Consider the following 25,422-nt stretch of genomic DNA (forward strand, 5'->3'; position numbering starts at 1 on the left):
GAGGGTTATGCTGATCGAGTTAGATGAGAAAAGAGGGGAGGAGGCTCAAGTGGAGCATAAACGCTGGCATGGACTGGTAACTTTTTGTATTGTCCTCATTGCTTTTTTATAATTAGTTAAATTTACTATTGTGTGCTCATTTGTGTTGTAATAAGACAAAAGAAAACCTCAAATGTTCAACAACAAAAAATATACATTCAAAAAAGATCATTCTGCTCAGAGACTACCCCTGCCAGCGGTGCGTGGGGGGCGTTGTGGGAGGGAAGGATCGGCTCAAATGTGATGTGTCACAGTCAAATAGCTCGTCAACACTGGTGGTCTAGGTGAAGCACCAGAGGGCTATTGGCATCCACAGAATTGTACCTCAGCAGGAGTCAGCACCGTCAGGAGAGGAGATGAAGAAATAATACACAGTCCTAACCCGGAGGCCTGACCCTCTTCACTAAGCTCAGACTTGATATTTATCCAGGAGAACACAGAGACTTGCCAAAAAAAACTGAAGTGTGTCAATACAGAACCAAGACTGTTTGTCTCAGTTTGTGTACTGTCTTAACAGAACAGACTTCAGAGAAGCAGTCAGGAGTGTGAACTAACACTCCATCGTTATTTTACCAGTGGGACGATAGTCCACAAGAACGAAGTGTTTTCAAATAGCTCTAATGAAACCCTTTTTCTTGGGACAAATTAAATGATATTGCCAAGGAAAAAGCAGCTTTGCAGTCCAATTGCCATTATCCTAGATAAGAAGACTTACATTTATATAGCACCTTTCATGACCTTGGGTCCCATCCAAAAGACGGCACTTCCAACAGCGAGGGTGAGGAAAGGATCGACTAAGATGTGATGCCCCACAGCCAAATAGCTTGCCAACACTGGTGGTCTAGGTGAAGCACCAGAGGGCCATCGGCGTTACAGAATTGTACCTCAGCAGGAGTCAACACCGTCAGACAATACTCCCTTGGTCCCGGTCTGGAGCGTCAGCCCTGGATTACGTGCTCAAGTCTCTGGAGTGGGACTTGAACCCACAACCTTCAGACTCGAGAGGCGAGAGTGCTACCAATTGAGCCATGGCTAACACCTAGAAGAGAGGGGATTGGTGGATAAATGCAACTGGCGGATAATTGAGATTCCCCAAATTGTGCTCTTCTGCTATAGTGATATGCTCAGCGTAGGAATGAGGACACGTACAACACAAATAATGAAGTGAATTTCAGTGGGTTCTTTTAGACTGCAAGATTGATTTATGACCAACCAAAAAAGACAGAATGTGTAATGACATGGAGCCTCAGGCATGGCTGCACCCCATGAAACCTCCAGCAGGTAACTGGAACACAGATGCTGGTAGTTCTGTTATAAATTTTTCCAAAACATCTGGAAATACTGAAAACAATTCCTGGCACCTCGAGTTAGAATAAAATACTTCCAAAAAACAAATTAAAGTAAATCTACTGACACACCAATATACTTTTGGAAATAGAAGTACAGATTTACAAAGTTCTATGATCTGTACAATTTGACAAACGGAATGCCCGAAATCAGTGATCTCTGCACCGATTGCTTTATTTCACCACTGTGCTGGAACCCACACACCCAGCACTGGTGGAGTTGTCTGAATAGTATTCGCAATAAAACACTATATGCAAGAAAGAAAGACTTGCATTTGTATAGCGTCTTTCACCATCTCGGGACGTCACAAAGGAATTAACAACCAATGAAGTACTTTTGAAGTGTAATCACTGTTGTAATGTAGGAAACTTGGCAGACAATTTGCGCACAGCAAAGTCCCACAGGCAGCGATATGATAAATGACCAGATCATCTGTTTTAGTGATGTTGGTTGAGAAATAAATGTTGGCCAGGGCACTGGGGGAGAACTCCCCTGCTCTTCTTCAAAATAGTGCCATGGGATCTTTTATGTCCACCTGAGGGGCAGATGGAGCCTTGGTTTAATATCTCATCCGAAAGACAGCACCTCCAACAGTGCAGCACCCCGTCAGTACAACATTAATAATTAAGAGATTTAATTACTTTTCTTAAAGTCAGTACAAGTGATTGAAAAACTGCTTGGCCCCTTTTATGATTAGGCCTTATTTTACTTAATCCAAGTATCACATGTTCAGTATCTATATACATTTTATATTCCGGTTTTATATTCCAAATCACAGCATGGTGTACATGTTATATTCTTTGCTAGACTCTCCCCTCACTGCTAAAAGAAAAATCTTGAATTAATTCATGTGGTACCATGTTTGCATTACAAGTACTTTCTAGGGTGGTGAAGTGGGTTAGACACCATACTTTCATCTCTGGGACCTACGCGGAATCCAGCTCAAACTGATCAGATGAAAGGCTTCTCTCTCGCTAGTCTTCCATGATGAATGAGTTTAAGCAGTCGCAACCCAGTTACAATGCGCACCAGCCCACAGGCCAAAAACCAAATATTTCACAATTCAGTGCAAATTGGAACCAAATTCATGATCTCACTCAGACAAGCAACAAAGGTATCTGGTGTGGGAAGTGGAAATGATACACTGGCGCAGCACAGGCACTCTGCCGAGGCTGGGTTTATGCCACTGTGCTGGGGCAGGGCATGTACCGTTTTACCCCACAGCCAATTCATTATGCACCTGACCTGGGAGTGTTCACTGAAGAAGTTTTAATCTGGAACAACTCGTGCAGCACCTGATCTAGTAATGCTCAATGGGGCAGTGTAGAGGAAGCTTTACTTTGCGTCTAATTAAGACTATACCTAGTTATGATTTCAGGTCGTTTGAAGAGACATGGAATTGGGCAAAGACTGAAGAAACATCAGCTTTTCACCTTGAAGGAAGATGATTGAAAAGCGATCTTAGAGGTCTAGAAGACAGAAAACAATATGGAAAATTACTTCAAGCTAAATGGTGACTGTAGGACAATGGGATATAGGGTCAAACTAGTAAAGGCAAATTTAGGTCTGATGTTAGAAAGATGTTCAAACAAAGAATTAACACAGGGAATGGATTCACAAGTGGGGTGGCGAAGGCAAAAGCACAGGAAGCATTTATGCCGTACCGTGGCTGCAGTGTGTACCATCTACAAGATGCACTGCAGCAACCCGCCAAGGCTTCTTCGGCAGCACCGCCCAAACCCACGACCTCTTCCAGCTAGAAGGACAAGGACAGTAGGCACATGGGAACATCATTACCTGCAAGTTCCCCTCCAAGTTACTCACCATCCTGACTTGAAAACATATCGCCGATCCTTCATCGTCGCTGGGTCAAAATCCTGGAACTCCCTCCCTAACAGCACTATGGGAGCACCTTCACCACACGGACTGCAGCGGTTCAAGAAGGCGGCTCACCACCACCTTCTCAAGGGCAATTAGGGATGGGCAATAAATGCTGGCCTTGTCAATGACGCCCATATCCCAGGAATAAATTTTTAAAAAGACCCTCTGTCCAGCACAAAAAGGAGAAACTATTGTGTGTCAGAGGAGAGGACAGAGGAGAAGGGGGGGGAGGAGAGGACAGAGGAGAAGGGGGGGGGAGGAGAGGACAGAGGAGAAGGGGGGGGGGAGGAGAGGACAGAGGAGAAGGGGGGGGGAGGAGAGGACAGAGGAGAAGGGGGGGGGAGGAGAGGACAGAGGAGAAGGGGGGGGGGAGGAGAGGACAGAGGAGAAGGGGGGGGGGAGGAGAGGACAGAGGAGAAGGGGGGGGGGAGGAGAGGACAGAGGAGAAGGGGGGGGGGAGGAGAGGACAGAGGAGAAGGGGGGGGGGAGGAGAGGACAGAGGAGAAGGGGGGGGGAGGAGAGGACAGAGGAGAAGGGGGGGGAGGAGAGGACAGAGGAGAAGGGGGGGGGAGGAGAGGACAGAGGAGAAGGGGGGGGGAGGAGAGGACAGAGGAGAAGGGGGGGGGGAGGAGAGGACAGAGGAGAAGGGGGGGGAGGAGAGGACAGAGGAGAAGGGGGGGGAGGAGAGGACAGAGGAGAAGGGGGGGGAGGAGAGGACAGAGGAGAAGGGGGGGGAGGAGAGGACAGAGGAGAAGGGGGGGGAGGAGAGGACAGAGGAGAAGGGGGGGGGAGGAGAGGACAGAGGAGAAGGGGGGGGGAGGAGAGGACAGAGGAGAAGGGGGGGGGAGGAGAGGACAGAGGAGAAGGGGGGGGGAGGAGAGGACAGAGGAGAAGGGGGGGGGAGGAGAGGACAGAGGAGAAGGGGGGGGGAGGAGAGGACAGAGGAGAAGGGGGGGGGAGGAGAGGACAGAGGAGAAGGGGGGGGAGGAGAGGACAGAGGAGAAGGGGGGGGAGGAGAGGACAGAGGAGAAGGGGGGGGAGGAGAGGACAGAGGAGAAGGGGGGGGAGGAGAGGACAGAGGAGAAGGGGGGGGAGGAGAGGACAGAGGAGAAGGGGGGGAGGAGAGGACAGAGGAGAAGGGGGGGAGGAGAGGACAGAGGAGAAGGGGGGGGAGGAGAGGACAGAGGAGAAGGGGGGGGGAGGAGAGGACAGAGGAGAAGGGGGGGGGAGGAGAGGACAGAGGAGAAGGGGGGGGGAGGAGAGGACAGAGGAGAAGGGGGGGGGAGGAGAGGACAGAGGAGAAGGGGGGGGGAGGAGAGGACAGAGGAGAAGGGGGGGGGAGGAGAGGACAGAGGAGAAGGGGGGGGGAGGAGAGGACAGAGGAGAAGGGGGGGGAGGAGAGGACAGAGGAGAAGGGGGGGGAGGAGAGGACAGAGGAGAAGGGGGGGGAGGAGAGGACAGAGGAGAAGGGGGGGGAGGAGAGGACAGAGGAGAAGGGGGGGGAGGAGAGGACAGAGGAGAAGGGGGGGGAGGAGAGGACAGAGGAGAAGGGGGGAGGAGAGGAAAGAGGAGAAGGGGGGAGGAGAGGAAAGAGGAGAAGGGGGGAGGAGAGGAAAGAGGAGAAGGGGGGAGGAGAGGAAAGAGGAGAAGGGGGGAGGAGAGGAAAGAGGAGAAGGGGGGAGGAGAGGAAAGAGGAGAAGGGGGGAGGAGAGGAAAGAGGAGAAGGGGGGAGGAGAGGAAAGAGGAGAAGGGGGGAGGAGAGGAAAGAGGAGAAGGGGGGAGGAGAGGAAAGAGGAGAAGGGGGGAGGAGAGGAAAGAGGAGAAGGGGGGAGGAGAGGAAAGAGGAGAAGGGGGGAGGAGAGGAAAGAGGAGAAGGGGGGAGGAGAGGAAAGAGGAGAAGGGGGGAGGAGAGGAAAGAGGAGAAGGGGGGAGGAGAGGAAAGAGGAGAAGGGGGGAGGAGAGGAAAGAGGAGAAGGGGGGAGGAGAGGAAAGAGGAGAAGGGGGGAGGAGAGGAAAGAGGAGAAGGGGGGAGGAGAGGAAAGAGGAGAAGGGGGGAGGAGAGGAAAGAGGAGAAGGGGGGAGGAGAGGAAAGAGGAGAAGGGGGGAGGAGAGGAAAGAGGAGAAGGGGGGAGGAGAGGAAAGAGGAGAAGGGGGGAGGAGAGGAAAGAGGAGAAGGGGGGAGGAGAGGAAAGAGGAGAAGGGGGGAGGAGAGGAAAGAGGAGAAAGGGGGGAGGAGAGGAAAGAGGAGAAGGGGGGAGGAGAGGAAAGAGGAGAAGGGGGGAGGAGAGGAAAGAGGAGAAGGGGGGAGGAGAGGAAAGAGGAGAAGGGGGGAGGAGAGGAAAGAGGAGAAGGGGGGAGGAGAGGAAAGAGGAGAAGGGGGGAGGAGAGGAAAGAGGAGAAGGGGGGAGGAGAGGAAAGAGGAGAAGGGGGGAGGAGAGGAAAGAGGAGAAGGGGGGAGGAGAGGAAAGAGGAGAAAGGGGGGAGGAGAGGAAAGAGGAGAAGGGGGGAGGAGAGGGAAGAGGAGAAGGGGGGAGGAGAGGAAAGAGGAGAAGGGGGGAGGAGAGGAAAGAGGAGAAGGGGGGAGGAGAGGAAAGAGGAGAAGGGGGGAGGAGAGGAAAGAGGAGAAGGGGGAGGAGAGGAAAGAGGAGAAGGGGGGAGGAGAGGAAAGAGGAGAAGGGGGGAGGAGAGGAAAGAGGAGAAGGGGGAGGAGAGGAAAGAGGAGAAGGGGGAGGAGAGGAAAGAGAAGGGGGGAGGAGAGGAAAGAGGAGGGGGGAGGAGAGGAAAGAGGAGAAGGGTGAGGAGAGGAAAGAGAAGGGGGAGGAGGGGAAAGAGAAGAAGGGGAGGAGAGGAAAGAGAAGGGGGGAGGAGAGGAAAGCAAAGAAGGGGGAGGAGAGGAAAGAGAAGGGGAGAGAAAGGGAAATAAAAGGAGAAAGAGAGCACGCACAAAATAAAGATTGATCCTTCAACTGACCCCATGAGAATCAGGACTGAGGTATAATCCCACCAAGACCATTGTAAGACTGATGAACAAGTTGAAAAGATCTTGTCTGAATGCATTTGGGTACCTCACGATCTGCAGGCGTTTAAATCTCAAGATCGCCATCGCTTAATCCTACTTCTTGATTTGCCTAGCCAATGCCTGAATACTTGAAGCATTTGGAATAAGGTGTTGGAGTTCATTAATACTCAAAGACTGGGAACAGGATGAGGGGTAAAGAAATATCTCTTTCAATATACAAATTATGTGGCCACGCAAGTAAAAAAAAAAATAGAATGCTAGGATATATAACCAGACCAGTACCGTGCGAGTCTACTGAAGTGCACAGCAAGCTCCCACAAACAGCAATGTGATACAGCAATCTGTTTTAGGTGTTGGTTGAGGGATAAATATCAGCCAGGACACCAGGGAGAACTTCCCTTCTCCTCTTTGAAAGCGTCATGGGATCTTTTACTACCACCAGAGGGCAAACGGGGCCTCGGTTTAATGTCTCATCTGAAAAGCAGCACCCCCTCAGTGCTGCACTGAAGTATCAGCCTGGATGTTTGTGCTCAAGTCTCTAGAGTGGGACTTGAACCCACAACCTTCTGAATCAGAGGCGAGAATGCTACCACTGAGCCATGGCCGACACCCAATATACGATCGGGTGATACAGCGCACACCATCAGGAGCAGAGCATGCACCATCAGTTTAGCATTAGTGCAATGAAGCCCCAACACTAATTTTGTGTAGTATAAATCTAGGTGCACCCTATAACAGCAGCTTGAAAATGTGGGTCGACAATTCTGCTGCTGGGATAATGGAACTGGTTTTAGCAACATAAATACAGAGAAGTGGTGCACAGACACCTAGCTCCCACAACCCAAACCACAAGAGCACCAAATGCAGAAGTGCCTTCTGAGGAAAGATTAGAAAAAGCGAAGACTCAAGTCCAGAAAAGGTGGTGGAGGATAGAGCACAAACCATTTCAAAATATTAAATGGCATAGATTAAGCAAACCCAGATTATTACTGCAAAGCCAGTCAAGCAAGTAGGGCCAGAGCACTTAAATCAGAATTAGTAAAAAAAAAATTAAACTGTTATCAACAAATCTTCTTTACTCAAGTCAGTCAGACAGGTAGGTTCTAGAGGTAACATTATTCAGGTTGCTCAAGATTCAGTTGGATGTTGTGATGGAAAAGCTGGGGTATGAGAGAGTGATGAGCTAACTCACTTTTTTCTAATCCCTGACTTTACTTAATATGTTTTGGTCTTTTCTATTTTTCTCTCTTCAATCTTGTTGCTGTCTGTTGAAAGATGCTATATAAATGCAAGTTCTTTCTTTCTTTCATACACATTTCCTATTTTACTTTGTAATCATTCCCAAAAAGATCACTTGATGGGCATGAAAGGTCAGAAGTAGCCAAGGGCCCTGTAGCAGTTAAAGCCACGCCCCAACTGGGAACACACGCTGCAAACATTACTCCCAACCCAGCCACAAACCCACCCTCGTCTGCTCCAGTCAGTGGGATTACTGCAATGGAAATTAGATACCAGTGGCCAAAAAAAGAGGCAAATTTTTTAATGAGATATATAATGAGTGTTTGTAAACATTGAGTTCAGAGGTGCAGAATGTTAAGTCTGTGTGTTATAGTGAGAATTACTACACAGACCACAAGAGTAAACTTTAACAGGTCTTTACTAGTCGAAGGTCAGGGCGGAACTGCCCAATAAATCATTACACAGCACTTATATACTGGTGTGGTCACCACCGGTATTACAGTATACAGCAGCCAAGATAAAGTAGTGCAACCCTTAAAATAGTTCTCTTAAAGGTGGAACGGTTACATACACTACACAGAATGAGATTTATACTGGATAAATAGCTGGCAGCAAGTTGCAGGCAATATGCTGATCACATGAGAAATGAGAAACCACAACAGTACCATTAGCAATAGGTCCAACACTGAGCACAAAATCTGGACTCACCGCCAGCTACTATACTTTATAACATACTTTTTCTGTACTTTTCTCAGTTATGCCGTGATCGTGCTAGAATTACATAGAATGTACAGCACAGAAATAGGCCAACTGGTCTATACCACTATTGATGCTCCACACGAGCCTCCTCCCACCCTACCAGCAAAACCTTTGATTCCTTTCTCCCTCATGTACTTATCTAGTTTCCCCTTAAGTGCATCAGTGCTATTCGGTTCAACTACTCCCTGTGGTAGCCAGTTTCACATTCTAACCACTCTCCGGGTAAAGAAGTTTCTCCTGAATTCTTTATTGGATTTATTTGTGACTATCCTGTAATTATGACCCTTAGTTTTGGATTCCCCACAAGTGGAAACATTTTCAATATGTCTAGCCTATCAAACTGTTCCGTAATTTTAAATGACCTGTATTAGGTCACCCCTTAGCCTTCTCTTTTCTAGAGAAAGAGAAGTCATAATCTGGAAAAAGCCTTTTAAAGTGCTGAGTCGAGATTTACAATGTCACAAGTTTGACCCTACTTGCAGTGTCAGCCTGGGATTTACAAATACCAAGGAACTAGATAAATCCAACTTCATCAGCATCGGGCATAGTAGCCTTTCCTTGTGACATTAGCTCCACAGAAATAATTAAGCTACTTGAACAGAATTCCCAAGAGGGATGGGTCTGTGGGCTTTTCTGATGGTTTGGTTGGTAAATGCAGCGTGTAACTATTGCTGTATAGAGCCTTGGTCAGACCCCTCCTCGGGCACTGCGTTCAGTTTTGGGTACTGCACCTCAGGAAGGATATATTGGCCTTGGCGTGGGGGGAGGCGGGGTACGGGTGCACTGTGCAGATTCACCAGAATGATACCAGGATTTAAGAGGGTTAAATTATAAGGACAGGTTGCACAAACTTGGCTTGGACTCAAGCTGCCATGATAATCACAAACAGTAATGAAGATGGCTGCTGTGATGGCATGTAGCATTACAACAACTTGGATTTACACGTTACATGACCTGAACAATATTAAAAGATTTCTCCTCCATTCCAACAGCACAGAGTGGAACCCGTGATGTATCCCTCAGTCTTGGTGGTGGCCTGCATTAGGAGCCAAGGCCAAAACCTTAGTTCCTCAAAATAAAGTTAGAAGTTTAGGTTAATACTTAAACGATCATATAATAGATTTAAATTTAAATTATGGTGCCCAGTTTGTTAGCATTACTTCAAAAATGCAATATATTTGTCAACAATCTGTCATAAATGAAAACATTTAAAAGAGCCACACTGAGTGACTACTGAAGTAGTAATGAGATACAAGAATCAAGCATTGTTTACATGCTTCTTGTATACAAAATTTCTCCAATGTATGGGTCTCCCAAACTTTCCCCAGCAAAGAAAACAGTAAGACAGGCAGGCTGCTCCCAGAGCTGTGTCACTGCTGCTCTGAGACACAACAAACAGAACCCCCCGCCCTGTGTCGTGCTTCTCCCATATCCCAGCAGCATGCTTGAGCATGGAGATTTGGTGTGTGAAGGAAGGTGCTAATGTCTGCCATTCTGATACATGTCTTGATGCACCACATGCATCACGTTACACGACGTGAAACAAATTTGGTTCATCAGAAGTCCTGCTTGCTAGTCGGTGACAAAAAAAAAACTGCAAAATTTCTTTTTCAATTAAATGCTCACAAACACAAATATATAAATGCCACACATTTTGAAGCAGTGTATTTAAGATCACAAAGTGTCTTTTGATGGGTTAATTTCAATGACAGATTAACACTGGTTGTAGTTCTGGCCACACAAACGTATTTTCCTGTTGACTCAATCACGTGACCTGACAATCAGAATGGTTGTAGTACAGGAGGCCATTCGGCCCGTCCCGGCTCTCTACAAGAGCACTTCCGTTAGTCCCACTCCCCCACCCTTTCCCCATAAGCCCTGCACATTTTCTTTCTTCAGGTACTTATCCAATTCCCTTTTGAAAGCCACAATTGAATTTGCCTCCACCACCTTTTCAGGCAGTGCAGTCCAGATCCTAACCACTCGCTGCGTTAAAAGGTTTTTCCTCATGTCGCCATTGGTTCTTCTGCCAATCACCTTAAACCTGTGTCCTCTGGTTCTCGACCCTTCCGCCAATGGGAACAGTTCGCTCTGTCCAGACCGCTCATGATTTTGACAAACTCCATTAAATATTTTATTTGAATATTGCATGTTTCATTGTATATTTGAATCCAATATTGTTGAACTTGTCTAAAATTATCAACTTCAAAAAAAAGGCGATAAAAGAAGGAGCTGATTGCAGTTCTTTTTTTGGTCCAAGTGTTTCTTTACATTCCTGGTGTAGGTTATGTAACATAACATTACTTTATGAAACTGAAATGATACTAAAAAACACAAAAGTAGTCCAAGAGAATTAAAAACAGCTAGCATTTGCCAGATACAGAATTCTCACAAGTAAACAATTTATTTTTAAATTTTAGAAGACATTGTAACAAAGGGTAACTTTCCTGCTGAATGCATTTCTTTTTTTACATACTGGTCTTGGAAGTACATGTGTCTACTTTACTTGTAAGCTGCAAAACCCTAGCTTTGTTTAACACCCACCATTTCACAGCAAGATCCATCGTGTAGCACAAGACTATGTTAAAGCCTATCTCTGTAACCTCTCCTTCAGCCCTACAACCCTCCAAGGATTCTGTTTTCCTCCAATTCTGGCCTCTTGTTCATCCACTACCCCCCCCCCCCCCGCCCCACTCCTTCCTTCACGCCACCATTGGCAGCCGTGCCTTCAGCACCCTAGGCCCTAAGCTTTGGCATTCCCTCCCTAAAGCTCTGTGTCTCCATCCCTCTCTCCTTAAAACCTACCTCTTTGATCAAGCTCGTCATCATCTGTCCTACATAAGAACATAAGAAGTAGGAGCAGGAGTAGGCCATATGGCCCCTCGGGCCTGCTCCGCCATTCAATAGGATCATGGCTGATCCGAACCTAGACTCACGTCCACTTCCCTGCCCGCTCCCCATAACCCTCAATTCCCTTATCAGCTAGGAAACTGTCTATCTCCGTTTTAAATTTATTTAATGTCGCAGCTTCCACAGCTCTCTGAGGTAGCAAATTCCAGATTTACTACTCTCTGAGTGAAGAAGTTTCTCCTCATCTCAGTTTTGAAACGGCAGCCCCTTATTCTAAGATTATGCCCCCTAGTTCTAGTCTCACCCATCAGTGGAAACATCCTCCCCACATCCACCCGATCAAGCCCCCTCACAATCTTATATGTTTCGATAAGATCGCCTCTCATTCTTCTGAATTCCAGTGAGTAGAGGCCCAGCCTACTCAACCTTTCCTCATAAGTCAACCCCCTCATCTCCGGAATCAACCGAGTGAACCTTCTCTGAACTGCCTCGAGAACAAGTATCTTTTCTTAAAATATGGAAACCAAAACTGTACGCAGTATTCCAGGTGTGGCCTCACCAGTACCCTGTATAACTGCAGCAAGACTTCCCTGCTTTTATACTCCACCTGCTGTACCTGCATACTAACCTTCTGTGTTTCATGCACCAGGACCCCCAGATCCCTTTGTATTGTAGCACTTTGCAGTTTCTTTCCATTTAGATAACTTGCTCTTTGGTTTTTTCTGCCAAAGTGCATAACCTCACACTTTCCAACATTATATTCCATCTGCCAAATCTCTGCCCACTCACTTAGCCTGTCTATGTCCTTTTGCAGGTTTTTTTATGTCCTCCTCGCTCACTGCTTTCCCTCCCATCTTTGTATCGTCTGCAAACTTGGATACGTTGCACTTGGTCCCCTCCTCCAAATCGTTAATATAGATTGTAAAGAGTTGGGGTCCCAGCACTGACCCCTGCGGAACACCACTAGTTACTGATTGCCAACCCCAGAATGAACCATTTATCCCAACTCTGTTTTGTTAGATAGCCAATCTTCCACCCATGCCAGTATATTACCCCCAATCCTGTGATTTTTTAATCTTGTGCAGTAATCTTGTGTGGCACCTTGTCACATGCCTTTTGGAAGTCCACTGGTTCCCCTTTATCCATCCTGTTTGTTACGTCCTCAAAGAATTTGAGCAAATTTGTCAAGCATGATTTCCCCTTCATAAAACCATGCTGACTCTGTCCGATTAAATTATGCTTATCCAAATGTCCTGTTACTGCTTCCTTAATAATGGACTCCAACATTTTACCAACCACAGATGTTAGGCTAACTGGTCTATAGTTTCCAGCCTTTTGTCTAACTTCCTTTTTAAATAAGGGCGTTACATTGTCCTAATGTCGCCTTCTTTGGCTTGGTGTCAATTTGTGTCTGATAAGCGCCTTGGGATGTTTTAATATGTTAAAGGTGCTATATAATTGCAAGTTATTGTAGTAAACAGATTAGTGTAAAATAGGGTAACTGGGCAGAGACCTCTGAAAGGGCAGATTACAGAAAAGATGCAGCTTCTAGACAATAGGGGACAAGGGTCAGGAAAAATGATTATATAAATATCTAAAATCAGAATGAGAACAATTTTACATCGATCTATTATGTCACAAAACTTAATGCATTAATATTGGGCCACATTGTGTTAGAGGATTACCTTCAGTGAATTCAATTTCAACAAAATGTACACTTGGATTACATTTTTTAAAGAACTGGCTGCCACACTTATGGGGCTGACGATTTCTCTGGTTGCTATGTGTATAGCTAGCAAACAAATGCAGGAGGATTCTCTCTAGTCGTAATTTAATGCATTCCAAGTCAGCTGCATTTATAATATTGCTAAAAATACCAACCAGAGGAAATCTTCCCCGTATCAGAGGCCGCAGGATGGGAAATGGAAAAAAAATGCCACTGTGCAGTTGAGTGTGCTCGGAGGTGTCGTTTAGCTGCATGTTTGGGGTAGATCTGTGCGAGATCCAATTTGCATCTAACCGCACTCTACCAGACTTGAGTGCGCTCAATGGTGACAGATTGTCCGAAATGGATATCACTCCATTCCCCAACTAAAACATTCCTTATCCTGCTAAGATTCACCACAAGAAACAAAAAAGATTCACCACAAGAAACAAAAACAAAAAAATACAATGGTGACAACTGAGCATCAGGAGGACACATTCTCAGTCATCAGTCTAAGCATAAGCCTGACTGTCTATAAACATGCAAGGCAGTGTGATACACATCTACATTTAAAAATTGAGATCTAGGCAATGTCAAAACTATAAATATAGCATGGAAGTAATTCTAGATCAATTTTGGAATAGCTAAGAGAGTTGACACTGCCATGACCAACTAGTGAGCACGTGGTTATATCTGTAACTGCAGGCATCGGAATAAGCAACTGTAAATATACAAACACTATATAGTAAAAAATGTACAAGTTTAATCACATACTGGGTTACACTCCCACTCCTCCAGCTCGCTACCCGTGTCAAGTTGTTAAGAAATAATCATACTGCATTTTCAATAAGAGTTGAACATGTAGCTCCGCTGATGTTTTAGTTGCACTACCCAGTGTGGAACAGAGCCCTAAACACTGCAGAAAGATCCCTGGTTCGATCACAGGGGGCTCCCACTCAAGAACCATCCCGCAGAACGTGTTTGCAGGGGAATGTCAGTGGAGGACAGGATCAGGTGGCTTGACAACACTGCCCATCCAGGGTCACACATGAAGGGCGGGCTCTAGGCAAAGTAGGTGGTGAAGAATGGCTGACACTCGTGGCACTGCACCCACTTCAAGAGCAGGGAAGCATTTAACAAGACACCAAAAAAACCCCAGCAGAAATCACCATTTGCTTACCTCTAAGGGAAGGCTCTGAACTTAATACCATCACATTCTGAGAGACAGTAACTACCAGAAACAGAACACTGCTTCGTGATGTCATAAGGTGCCCCACTTCATGTCCCAAATGGCTATAATTAACCTCACAACCGGTCGGCTAGGAGTGGGGGGTGAACACTTCCCCAGAAACCCGTATACTCGGCTTCTCACGTTACTCAAGATGGCCAAAAACCTGGGACTATGTGCGAGTCAGTAAACGCGTGGTAGACATCCTAACAAAGCTTCAGCACTTCAGAACAGCCCTCCGAACCCCAAGATTAGCTTATCGCCAGAAGCACTGAATAAGTCAAATTTCCATTTTTGATTACAAGGAATTCCAGGACATTTTCTGGTGTTTTGTGGCTCATGTTCCACAAATCTGTTCATTTACAATTAGGGTCATTGGTTACTGGTGACTCAATAACCCAAATTACATTTTTATTAGATAGGCTTTTTTACCCGAGATTTGGGAATCACGTTCTGCAATTCCTGAGAGGACCTAAAATCAGTGGCCTTGATGACAGACCTTAGCAACTTACATTAAACGTGATGTTCCTCTAGCAATCACTGATGGTGTGGATTCCAGTTATACTCTAGTCAGTCAGTCTCTAACCACATGCTAACAGAAAATTTAAAAACAAACAGAAAACTGATAACAGGTTTTTACCCCCATTTATACAGGATCAGAGGCATGAAGCAGTTGGGAGAAGTATGGTTGAGAACGGAAAAGCATCCACCTTCTTGAGCCTGGATACTCCAAGCAAGCTGCTGTGATAGACTCGAGAATGAAGCAGTTTCACTTCACACTGATGCCACAGTTATAATGCAACTACAGCCTGAATTGGAAGTCAGATTCCAACCCGATACCAGATTGAGATACAGTGCAAATCCTGGGAGGAGGCAGCCTTCATCCATTTCAATCACTCCAGATATACTTCAGGCCTTTATACCTGATACACACTCCGCATTTAAGGAAAGAAAGAACTTGCATTTATACAGCACCTTTCACAAATTCCAGATTCTCAAAGCACTTTACAGCCAATGAAGTACTTTTGAAGTGGAGTCACTGTTGTAATGTAGGAAATACAGCAGCCAATTTGCACACAGCAAGCTCCCACAAACATAGAAGATAGGAGCAGGAGTAGGCCATTCGGCCCCTCGAGCCTGCTCCGCCATTCAATGCGATCATGGCTGATCATCCAAATTCAGTACCCTGTCCCTGCCTTCTCCCCATATCCCTTGAGCCTTAAGAAATATATCCAACTCCTTCTTGAATATATTTAATGTATTGGCCTCTACTGCCTTCTGTGGTAGAGAATTCTACAGGTTCACCACTCTCTGGGTGAAGAAATTCCTCCTCATTTCTGTCCTAAATGGCCTACCCCTTATCCTTAGACTGTGGCCCCTGGTTCTGTACTCCCCGACCATCAGGAACATCCTTCCTGCATCTAGTCTGTCCAGTCCTGTCAGAATTTTATAAGTTTCAATGAGATCCCCTCTCATTCTTCTAAACTCCAGCGAGTACAAGCCCAATCGACCCAATCTCTCCTCATACGTCATTCCTGCCATCCCAGGTATCAGTCTGGTGAATCTTCGCTGAACTCCTTCCATGGCAAGAACATCCTTCCTCAGAGAAGGCGACCAAAACTGCACACAATACTCAAGGCGTGGTCTCACCAAGGCCCTGTACAACTGCAGCAAGACATCCTTGTTCCTGTACTCAAACCCTCTAGCTACGAAGGCCAACGTGCCATTTGCCTTCTTAACCACCTGCTGCACCTGCATGCTTACCTTCAGCGACTGGTGCACAAGGACACCCAGGTCTCGTTGCACTTCCCCCTCTCCCAATCTATTGCCATTCAGATAATAATCTGCCTTCCTGTTTTTGCCACCAAAGTGGATAACCTCACATTTATCCACGTTATATTGCATCTGCCATGCTTCTGCCCAATCACCCAACCTGTCCAAAACATACTGGAGTTTCTCGGCATCCTCCTCACAGCACATATGCCCACCCAGCTTTGTGTCGTCTGCAAACTTGGATATATTACATCTAGTTCCCTTGTCTAGATCATTAATATATATTGTGAATAGCTGGGAGAGCAGTGAGATAATGGCTAGATTATCTGTTTTAATGATGTCAGTCGAGGGATACATTTTGGCCAGGACACCGGGGAGAACGTCCCTGCTCTTCTTCGAATAGTGTCATGAAATCTTAAGTCAACCTGAGAGGGCAGACAAATACTAAATTTGCATTATTCTGGATCTAATGTATTCTAGAACTGACCTTGAAGTGCTTAAAACTGTATGTGTGGCCAGATAAATTGCACACCTAGCGTTGGGAGTGCACTCCACCCAGCCAATCAAGGTCAGTTATAGAATAGATTAGGTACACAGAGTAATGGTGCATTCACACTCTACAGATTTAGTACTGGTGTGAAGCAGAATACTAAATACAATTAAGTGCAATTGCAGTGCTGGTACCGAGATCATCATCTCAGGGACTGTGGTAGTAGGGTTTCATCTGATGCTGAAAGATGGAGTCAAAGACTAACTTGGCCTCACCTGCTATGCATCTATGTCAGTCTTCGGTTGATGACTGAAACATCAGTCACTGCAGCGGGCTGCAACCAAGGCCCAACGTTGTGGCCACTTCCAAAATAGATAATGGGAGCTGTAAGCCAGGAGCAAATAGGTAAAGTAACTTGAACTGGTGACAAATTACAGGCAGGGCTCCTAGCCCCAGAATCTGACTCCTACTTCAGAATTTCTTGCACTCTCTGCTCCCACCAGCTTCCCCATCACTCCCAACGATGCTACCACTGGTCTCGGTCCCATAACCTGGAGAACTTCAACCCTCTGCTAGTTATGCCTGGCTGCTGGGGATGGGTAATTGGTTGGCTGCAGACTAGTTTTTGGCTACTCAAGGTACCACTTCCAGTCCTCCAGGTCCTGCTCTGCTATTTCAGTCTCAAATGAGTCCTCTCTTCATCATTAGCACTATAACTTAATGGTTCAGTGCCTGTCTCTCAACACTTTTTTTTAAAGAAAATCTAAAAATTGCTGATATACTTTTTTTTTTAATGTAAGCAGACCACTTAGTAATGAGATACAGAAACTGGACAGATCTCCTGCAGATTCTACCTCTCACCAGATATTCTGATTAAGGCCAGTATCTGTAGAAAGCCAAAAGTGCCACGGAATTTGCAAAACCTGGGTTATAGAGCAGAGAGATTAACTAGAAATAAGGATAGAATTGGAATAGTAATAAAAGGAAGAAAATATGGAAAATGGGACAACAGATATTGGAAGCTTTTTAATATTATTTATTTTATAGTATATTATGGTTCATAAAGCAAAAGACAAAAACTACTCTACTCGATTAACTTCATAGTTTAAAGTTAGAGTTTACTTTAGCATCCAGCAGTGCAGGCTGAACCTCAAAAATTAAAATTGCCAGCCCAAGACCAGGGGAATCCACAACAAGGGGGCATAATCTTCAAAATTAGAGCAAGACCATTCGGGAATGAAATCAGGAAGCACTTGATCACACAAAGTCCCCCAGAAGATTGCGGATGCTGGGGGACCATTGAGCTTTCAAGACTGATCAATACATTTTTTGTTAGGTAAGGGTGTCGAGGGATACGGAGCAAAGGCAGGTACAGTGAATGGGGTTGAGGTACAGATCAGCCATGATCTGACTGAATGGTGAACCAGGCTCAAGGGGCTGAATGGCCCACTCCCGTGTTCCTAGGAAACTAGAATTTACCTAGACTTGCTAGCAGCCTTTGGGTTAATAAAACAAATTAAATAACGTCAGGTACACACAACAGAGAACCCCCTCTTGCTAAACAATAATGGGTTCAACATTCAATCTGTGCATCATCAGACACACACTTGCTCCAATCAGCAAACTATCAGATTCAGGCAGGACAATCAGCAACACTCCATCTGATGGTCTTCAACTAACCTTTAAAAACGCAGTAAGTTACATGTCGACAAGTATTAGTTCAAAATAAATGCTGCGTTCTGAAGATATCATTTGAGTACAAAGTATTAAATAGATTAAGACTTTTAAATGGAACTTTGCTGTTAAATATACAATTCCCACCAATCCTAAAAATTACATACAGATCAACAACAACTTGTATTTATATAGCACCTTTAACATAGTAAAACGTCCTAAGGCGCTTCACAGGAGTATTTTAAGACAAAAAATTTGACACCGAGCCACATATAGGAGAAATTAGGGCAGATACCAAAAGCTTGGTCAAAGAGGTAGGTTTTAAGGAGCGTCTTAAATGAGGAGAGGTAGAGGCGGAGAGGTTTAGGCAGGGAATTCCAGAGCTTAGGGCCTAGGCAACAGAAGGCACGGCCACCAATGGTTGAGCAATTATAATCAGGGATGCTCAAGAGGGCAGAATTAGAGGAGCGCAGATATCTCGGGGGTGGGGGGGGGCTGGAGGAGATTACAGAGATAGGGAGGGGCAAGGCCATGGAGGATTTGAAAACAAGGATGAGAATTTTGAAATCGAGGCGTTGCTTAACCGGACGCCAATGTAGATCAGCGAGCACAGGCGTGATGGGTGAACGGGACTTGGTGCGAGTTAGGACACAGGCAGCCGAGTTTTGGATCAAGTTAACTGCACAAACAATTAGAGATTCGAAGTGTTTCTAATGCAGAATAGACTAAATCATTTATTAATAAAACAGATGAACTGTGCAATACAGAGCAGAGGAGAGGCATTTTTAAAAGGTTGCTTTAGAAACAGACTAGAAAAAGGTAAAAGACAAAATGACAAATAAAGATCAACCAGCACTTTGTTGGACAGCTGGCATTAAACGGAACCCCCCCGGCATAACCTTTAGAGAAGCACAAACTGCTCTCTGCAGTACCATATTCATCCAGTTCGCATTGAAAGCCAAGAGCAATTCAATCCGGGCAGGTTTTCAACTCTACACAGGATGACGCCACTGCCGTTCACAAGCGAGAGAGGAATCAAATCGACAGCTACACTGCCCAGTCACTGCATTGTACAATTGAATGTTTCTCCTTCAGAAAGGCAGAAATCAGAAATTTCCCAAAAAGTTTTCAAAAATCCCAAAATATCCTATAAATCTCATGGCTTAACATTCGTCAGGACTCTGTCTTCAGCTCAGTTGTAAAGCATCACTAATTATCCTCAACTATTAATGCAAGTTCAAAGAGAGTGTCATTATCAGTCACGATTAAAAAATGAATACAATTTTTATTTGTTTCAGACTGAACTACGCACAGAGAAAGTCAATGAGACAAATATGGGCTGGTATCCAACACAACATATCAATGTCAGAAAGTGTCATACAAATGTTAGTGTGATTGCAACTATACCCAGCAGATTAAATAAAAAATATATATAATTAAAGAGAATGTCAAAAGCTTTTTTTTTTTTAAAAAGCATCTTTAAAACAAATGAGATGGTGTCGTGTGGAAGCGGTACTTCTACACTACACTATTTCATTTGCTTTACATAGAATTACATAAAATTAACAGCACAGAAACAGGCTATTCAGTCCAACTGGTCTATGCTCCACATAAGCCTCCTCCTACCTTACTTTATCTCATCCCATCAACATCATTCTATTCCTTTTACCCTCATGTACTTATCTAGTTTCTCCTTAAATGCATCTATGCTATTCACCTTCACTACTTTAAGATTTTTTTAAACTACCTTCGACATTCTCTTTTTAAAAATAGATGCACTTTTAAAAAGAAAACACAGCGAGTGCCAATTTACCACATCTAGGAAGTGACAGGAAAGAGGTACTAAAGTCAATGACACAAACGAGCTCCAAGGGGATCACTAACGATGGTCATTGATAGACAGTGCTTCTACCATCACCTCATTCCAATGTGTGGGGTTAATTCAGTTCTCTTTTATATCCATCATTCTCACCTCACTCCAGGATTCTATTCCCATGCCCGCTGCACATATTCTTCATATTGAATTTCTCTCTTTAAAAAAAGTTTCCCCAGTAGAAGAGGCTAATTCTTTCCATTTCACAGAAGCACATCTAATGCTCATATTATTGAAGGGGTATACAGCTCAGACTCAACATAGCGATTAATACACAGCAATATTCTCCTCACTGTGCATCCTCCTGCAATCCCTAACTTCAAAACTGGTCAGTAATCCATCTGGCAATTTCCCCTCCAGATTTCTACAAACATATCACATCATCCTGAGGAAAACAGGAAATGAAACTGCAAAGAATTCCTCAGATTTAGAGCACCTATAGCATTCTACAGTATTCCTATCTTTCCTTCCCCAGCCAGTGCACGGGTGGGTTTGGTTTTAGAAAATACTCGTTTCTACTACACAAGAGATCACCTAGAAACATTCAACAAACAAAATCTCCCATGAACAAACATGATTTGCAAGCCAATTCAACAAGGCGCCAGACTATATATCCAATGTTTAATTTCAGAAACCAGATTTAAGAGCTCAAATCTAAACAGGTTAGAATTTTATATTTTCTCTTAAATTCCCCAACAAAAAAGTATTGCAAAATATTTGTTTTAATATAAACACCCGCAGTGAGCCAACCTCTCAACTTTTCAAAAATAAACATTCTCTGCTGGTTGTAACGTGCACATTTTCTTTTCCTAAAAGGGTTCCGAGCCAAAGGGAGAGCCGGGATCAGCGCGACAGACGGAAAACAATGCTGGAATGATCCCACTTTGGGTGCACAAACATGCCCACCAACACTGACTGAAGCCCTGAACTGGAAGTACACCCATTTCAAACTTGGTAGGCATCGCATTCATACCCAAACACACCAACAGGATCTTGTAATATATCTCTCTCACGGGAGGGGCGAGGGGGAATACGACAATCGGGGGGAAAATGTGTACAGATTCTTTTTAATATGTAAATATAAACAGCTCCGTTTCTCCAACTGCATACCTGCTTCCTGCACAGAATTCCACTGCGCCGTTCCCGTTTACTCCCATTCCATAGGAGCCATTGCAATCCCAGCATAACCCTGATAGCAACATTGAAATTCTTAGCAAATTAGTTCTGCATTTGGTGGGACTGGCCTGTGGCGAACACATCCGTATCTGTCCAGTTAGCTCCATAGCCCTACTGATCGAAGGCTCGAACCTGATGCACACCCGCGAAAGGAAGCATGCTAAACACTGACACTGCTAAACAAATTCTTCACAATATCTTCCCTTTAAGTCAACAACTGGGGATCGTTCTAGCAAATTAAAGTCCACGCTTGGCTGCAAACGGCTCCTCGCTTTTTTTCCTCCCAAAAAGGTGCCGAATGCTGCAGAGGCGAGCAGATTTGGGAAACTGCACGGCGAGAGGTTTATACACAGGGGCTGCGAGGAGGAGACTGAAATCGATTTATTTCCTTTTAATTAATGTTTTAATCGCATTTCACGAGGCAGATCTAAAAGATGGATTTAAAAAGAGTATACAAGCCAAAACAAGCCATTTCTGAAACCCATAATGCAAGATCTCTGATAAGCAAAATGTTCCATTTCCTCTCCCTCGATTTCCATAGTAACACTATAATGGAGCAAATATTAATTTGCAGCATTCCTAGTGATACATTAAAGGATGGAAACACTGGAAGAGCAAAATAACATTCCTGAAAATAACATCTTCTAAATGTCTTCCCTGATCCATCATAACACAAAATATAAAGAAGACAACATTTGAAATCCAGGAATACAAAACCTGAAGATTGCAAGCACACGCCAAAGATATCAGAGCCTCAAACTCTGCTCGAAAGTATCCAGTGCCCTCTTATTGTACTTATAAAAAGAAAAGATTTTGATAAACACAACAAAAACTTAACGAGCACTGACAAAAACAAATTAAATTAAATGCAACCGAGGAACTATCCCTATTAATCAATATCAGCTCTTGATAGAGGAAAAAAAACCAAAGAAAAAGTACATCAGGTCAACAGTTGCATCAAGCAGAAGGGGAGGAGGGGGTGAAGAGAGAGAGAGAGAGAGAGAGAAAGCGAAATTGGAAAGATTCTTCCAACAGTGCGGATAGGAATCTCCTCCCTTTTTACACCCAGAAAGTGGTAATTTAACAAAAATACGACAGGGGGAAATGTGTAAAACAAAATAGGTTACGAAAAAAACCTGTAAAACATTGCAAAATGCACTCATCACATTCCTTATGAAAATGCATCATCCATTAGTTCCTCGGTTTAAAAAAAGTAGAAAATGTTTAGAAGTTGAGATTGAGGCGCCCAGCACAGTACAATAATGATCAAACAGCATTGTGGAAAGCTAGGAGGTTCCATTAGCAGACACACACGCAGAAAGGCTCCCCCGCTCATCGCTTAACAATGCAGCTACTTTCCCCCCCCATCAGCTGTAAAGAGAGAGAGGAGGGGAAAAAAGAGAAAGAGATGGAGGGAAAGACAGAGAGGAGAGAAGCAAAAACACACACAGCGGTTTTTAAAATGTGTGCCGTTTCTTCCGGCTGGGACAATGAGTGACTGAATGAAGTGTCTGGCGCTGCAGCTACAGCCCCTGTGTGCAGTGTATCCGTGTGCGCCGCTGGTTACACTGTATTGCCCCGTGATACACTGTTGCACCGCGGTTACTCTGTCTCCCTGTGAATGACAGCTTACCTTCATGCCAATCTTCATCAGACTGACACCGCCGCCGCGCCGCCACGCGCTCACATCGATACATCCCCATGACGTCAACGCGCCCCGGCCTCGCCCCCTCCGGCCCGCCCCTTCGCTCCGATTGGCCGTCGCCTCGGCTACCCGTCACGCGCGGGAAGGGAGCGCCGCGCGCTGATTGGAGGGGGGGGCATCCGCTCGGCCCCGCCCCCGTCTGGCGAGGAGGAGACAGGGCGAGTGTGGAGGGGACGGTGTCATTGTGTCATTGAGCCCACCTCCCCTGCTCCCACGCTTCAGTTCGCCTCCTGACGTCCAGGCTGCGATTGGACAGCAGCACTGTCACTCAGCCGTCGCTAGAGTGTTTCCGTTCTAAGTAATTAATATTCATAATCTGGGAGTTTTTAAAGGGCAAGCACATTAGCAGCAGTCCCCAAGTGGTAAGTAAGTCAGAGAAGGGCGTAAAGTTGCACTGGGCGGCCCAGCTATCCCTGACAGGGGAAATAAAATTTCATAACTGCAGCTCATTATATTTTTATTGAAACATGATTAAACCCACCAACTGTTTCAGCTGTTCAATTTTTTTTCGCTTGATGAGAGTGCCAGCATCAAGTTATTGTGTTAATCCCTTTCATTCTCAGTATCTCCCCATTAAATTTCCATATGTCAAGCAATTTCTGGCTTGGAACTGAGTAACTGCCAACAAATTCCATAAACAACCACCAGTCAGGTCAAATTTCTACTAGAACATGTTCTAAATCATGTAACTTTATCCATCTCAAAATATTGAGTCGGACAACAGATTATTATAGGGGAATTTGGCACCCCTAAGGTTTCGTTGTCAAAGTTGAGGGATGATCTAACAGGGTGTTTGAAAGGGAATAAAGGGATTCGATAGGGTAGATACAGAGAAACTATTTCCTCTGATGGGAGAATCCAGAACAAGTGGGCACAATCTTGCAATTAAAACTAGGCCATTTAGCAGTGAAATCAGGAACCATTTTTCACGCAAAGAGTGGTGGAAATTTGGATCTTGCTCCCCCCAAAAGGCTGTGGATGCTGGGCCAATAGAAATTTTCAAGCAAAAATCGATAAGAGTATCAAGAGATATGGAACAATGGCAGGTAAATGGAGCTGAGCTGCAGGTCAGCTGTGATCTCACTGAATGTTGGAACAGGCACGAGAAGCTGAAAGGCCTAATCCTGTTCCAATGCTCCTTTCTTTTCTGTTATGTAAACATAGCACAATCACATAACTCGTGTCAAGAGAAGTCACTGAGCCACTTCTGCGTCACGTCATGTCGTATTCTCCATGGTGGTAGTATTCACCCTTCCTGTACAAAATATTGATGTTTTAAAGTACATATATATTTTTGGAAACCTGGGACTATTGTGGCCTCTTTCTATAGACACTTTAAAAGTATATTCTTAAGTATCATCAATGTGATAGTTAATGAAGCCTAGGAATCGAGAATGGCCCTTTAAAAGGAAGAATGTCAAACTGTAAAATGTAACTAGTTTTTGCCTTCCATAATTACATCGAAATAACAATGGATTCCCGGTTATGAGGTCAAAAGGCCTTTTCTTTCCATGCTTTCTTACAGTCTTACAAAAGAGCTGAATAAATATATGGTTAGGAACAGAATTGAAGTTTATAAGGATAAATAGAAATAATCAAGTGATTATTGTGGAACAGAGCTACTGGGAGAATGGAAAAGATCTGCCAAGGAAAGCAACCAGCTAATGGTGATGAATCTTCTCGAGTTTTATGTGATTACCTTCAGGGGGAAGAGAGAAATTTAGCAGTGTTCTCCCTCAGGAAATTAACTAAATTTGAGGGAGCCCATGACAGGTAAATTGTATGTGGTCTGTGGAAGGACAAGTTAATGGGTCAGACAGACCTTTCTCTTCCTTACTACTTACGTTCTTATGGAATGAAAGTTCAAGTCTCACTGTTGACTAGCATTTGTATTTGGCCAACCCTTGAGGCCAAGTTTCATTTGCTTTTGGTGGGAGCATGGACACGAGTGCCACCTGAAATAGCTACAACTAACCTCCTGACAGGTCAGGAACGCAAAACAACAATAACTTGCATTTATAATGCTTCTTTAATATAAAAAATATCCCTAGGTGCTGCACAAATGGAAATTGATAAGGAAAATGGATGCTGAGCCATTGAGTAAGAAATTAGGAGGGGTATCTTCTATGTTTCTATGTGACTGAAAGCCTGCTGCTTTGGTAGTTTTTTCCAGCAGCAAACTGTAAAGTTGACCGAGAGGAAGATATTGATGATATATTAGGAGGAAAACGAACTCAAATCAAACAAGGAAAACTGACTTAAAACATGTATTTAGGAGGTGTTGTCACCCCATGTCCTCAAAATGCTTACAGCACTACAAATAAGTTAGGCATTATTTGCATAAGTGTGAAATAATAGCAGAGTAACAACCTTCAGTATGGTCTTCCTCATTCTTTGATTGGTGTTGAATCTCTGCATATCATAGTTGATTGCCCATGGGTGGGTGACAAAGATTATTCTTTGGTATGATTCTATTTTATTTTAACTTTACAACAACAACTTGCATTCATATAGTTAAACATCTCAAGGTGCTTCACAGGGTTGCTATCAAACACTGAGACACGCAAGGAGATATTAGGACAGATGGCGAGGTAGGTTTTAAGGAGCATCTCAAAGGAGTAGAGAGATCTTAGTTGAATACTGCTTCCGACTAGCCAATGACAG

General features: G+C 44.6%; 1 protein-coding gene across 8 annotated transcripts in view; it reads right to left on the minus strand.

Moving 5' to 3' along the window:
* The window catches only part of pknox2 (pbx/knotted 1 homeobox 2), a 464,550-nt gene that overhangs the window by 409,345 nt on the left and 29,783 nt on the right, over positions 1-25,422 (minus strand). For 2 of the 8 annotated variants that reach the window (XM_085968086.1, XM_085968078.1), the window contains exon 1: positions 22,687-22,724. The exons of 1 other annotated variant lie outside the window; for it this stretch is intronic. The gene's annotated coding sequence lies outside the window, so the exon portion shown is untranslated. Of the gene's footprint in view, positions 1-20,627; positions 20,651-20,987; positions 21,158-21,770; positions 21,794-22,686; positions 22,725-25,422 lie in introns of those variants that run through there. 5 more of the 8 variants (XM_085968085.1, XM_085968084.1, XM_085968081.1 and 2 more) reach the window with 5 other exon arrangements.

The sequence above is a fragment of the Somniosus microcephalus genome, chromosome 26, assembly GCF_052327205.1.
Source record: "Somniosus microcephalus isolate GS21.2 chromosome 26, FLI_Smic_1.0, whole genome shotgun sequence".
NCBI lineage: Eukaryota > Metazoa > Chordata > Chondrichthyes > Squaliformes > Somniosidae > Somniosus > Somniosus microcephalus.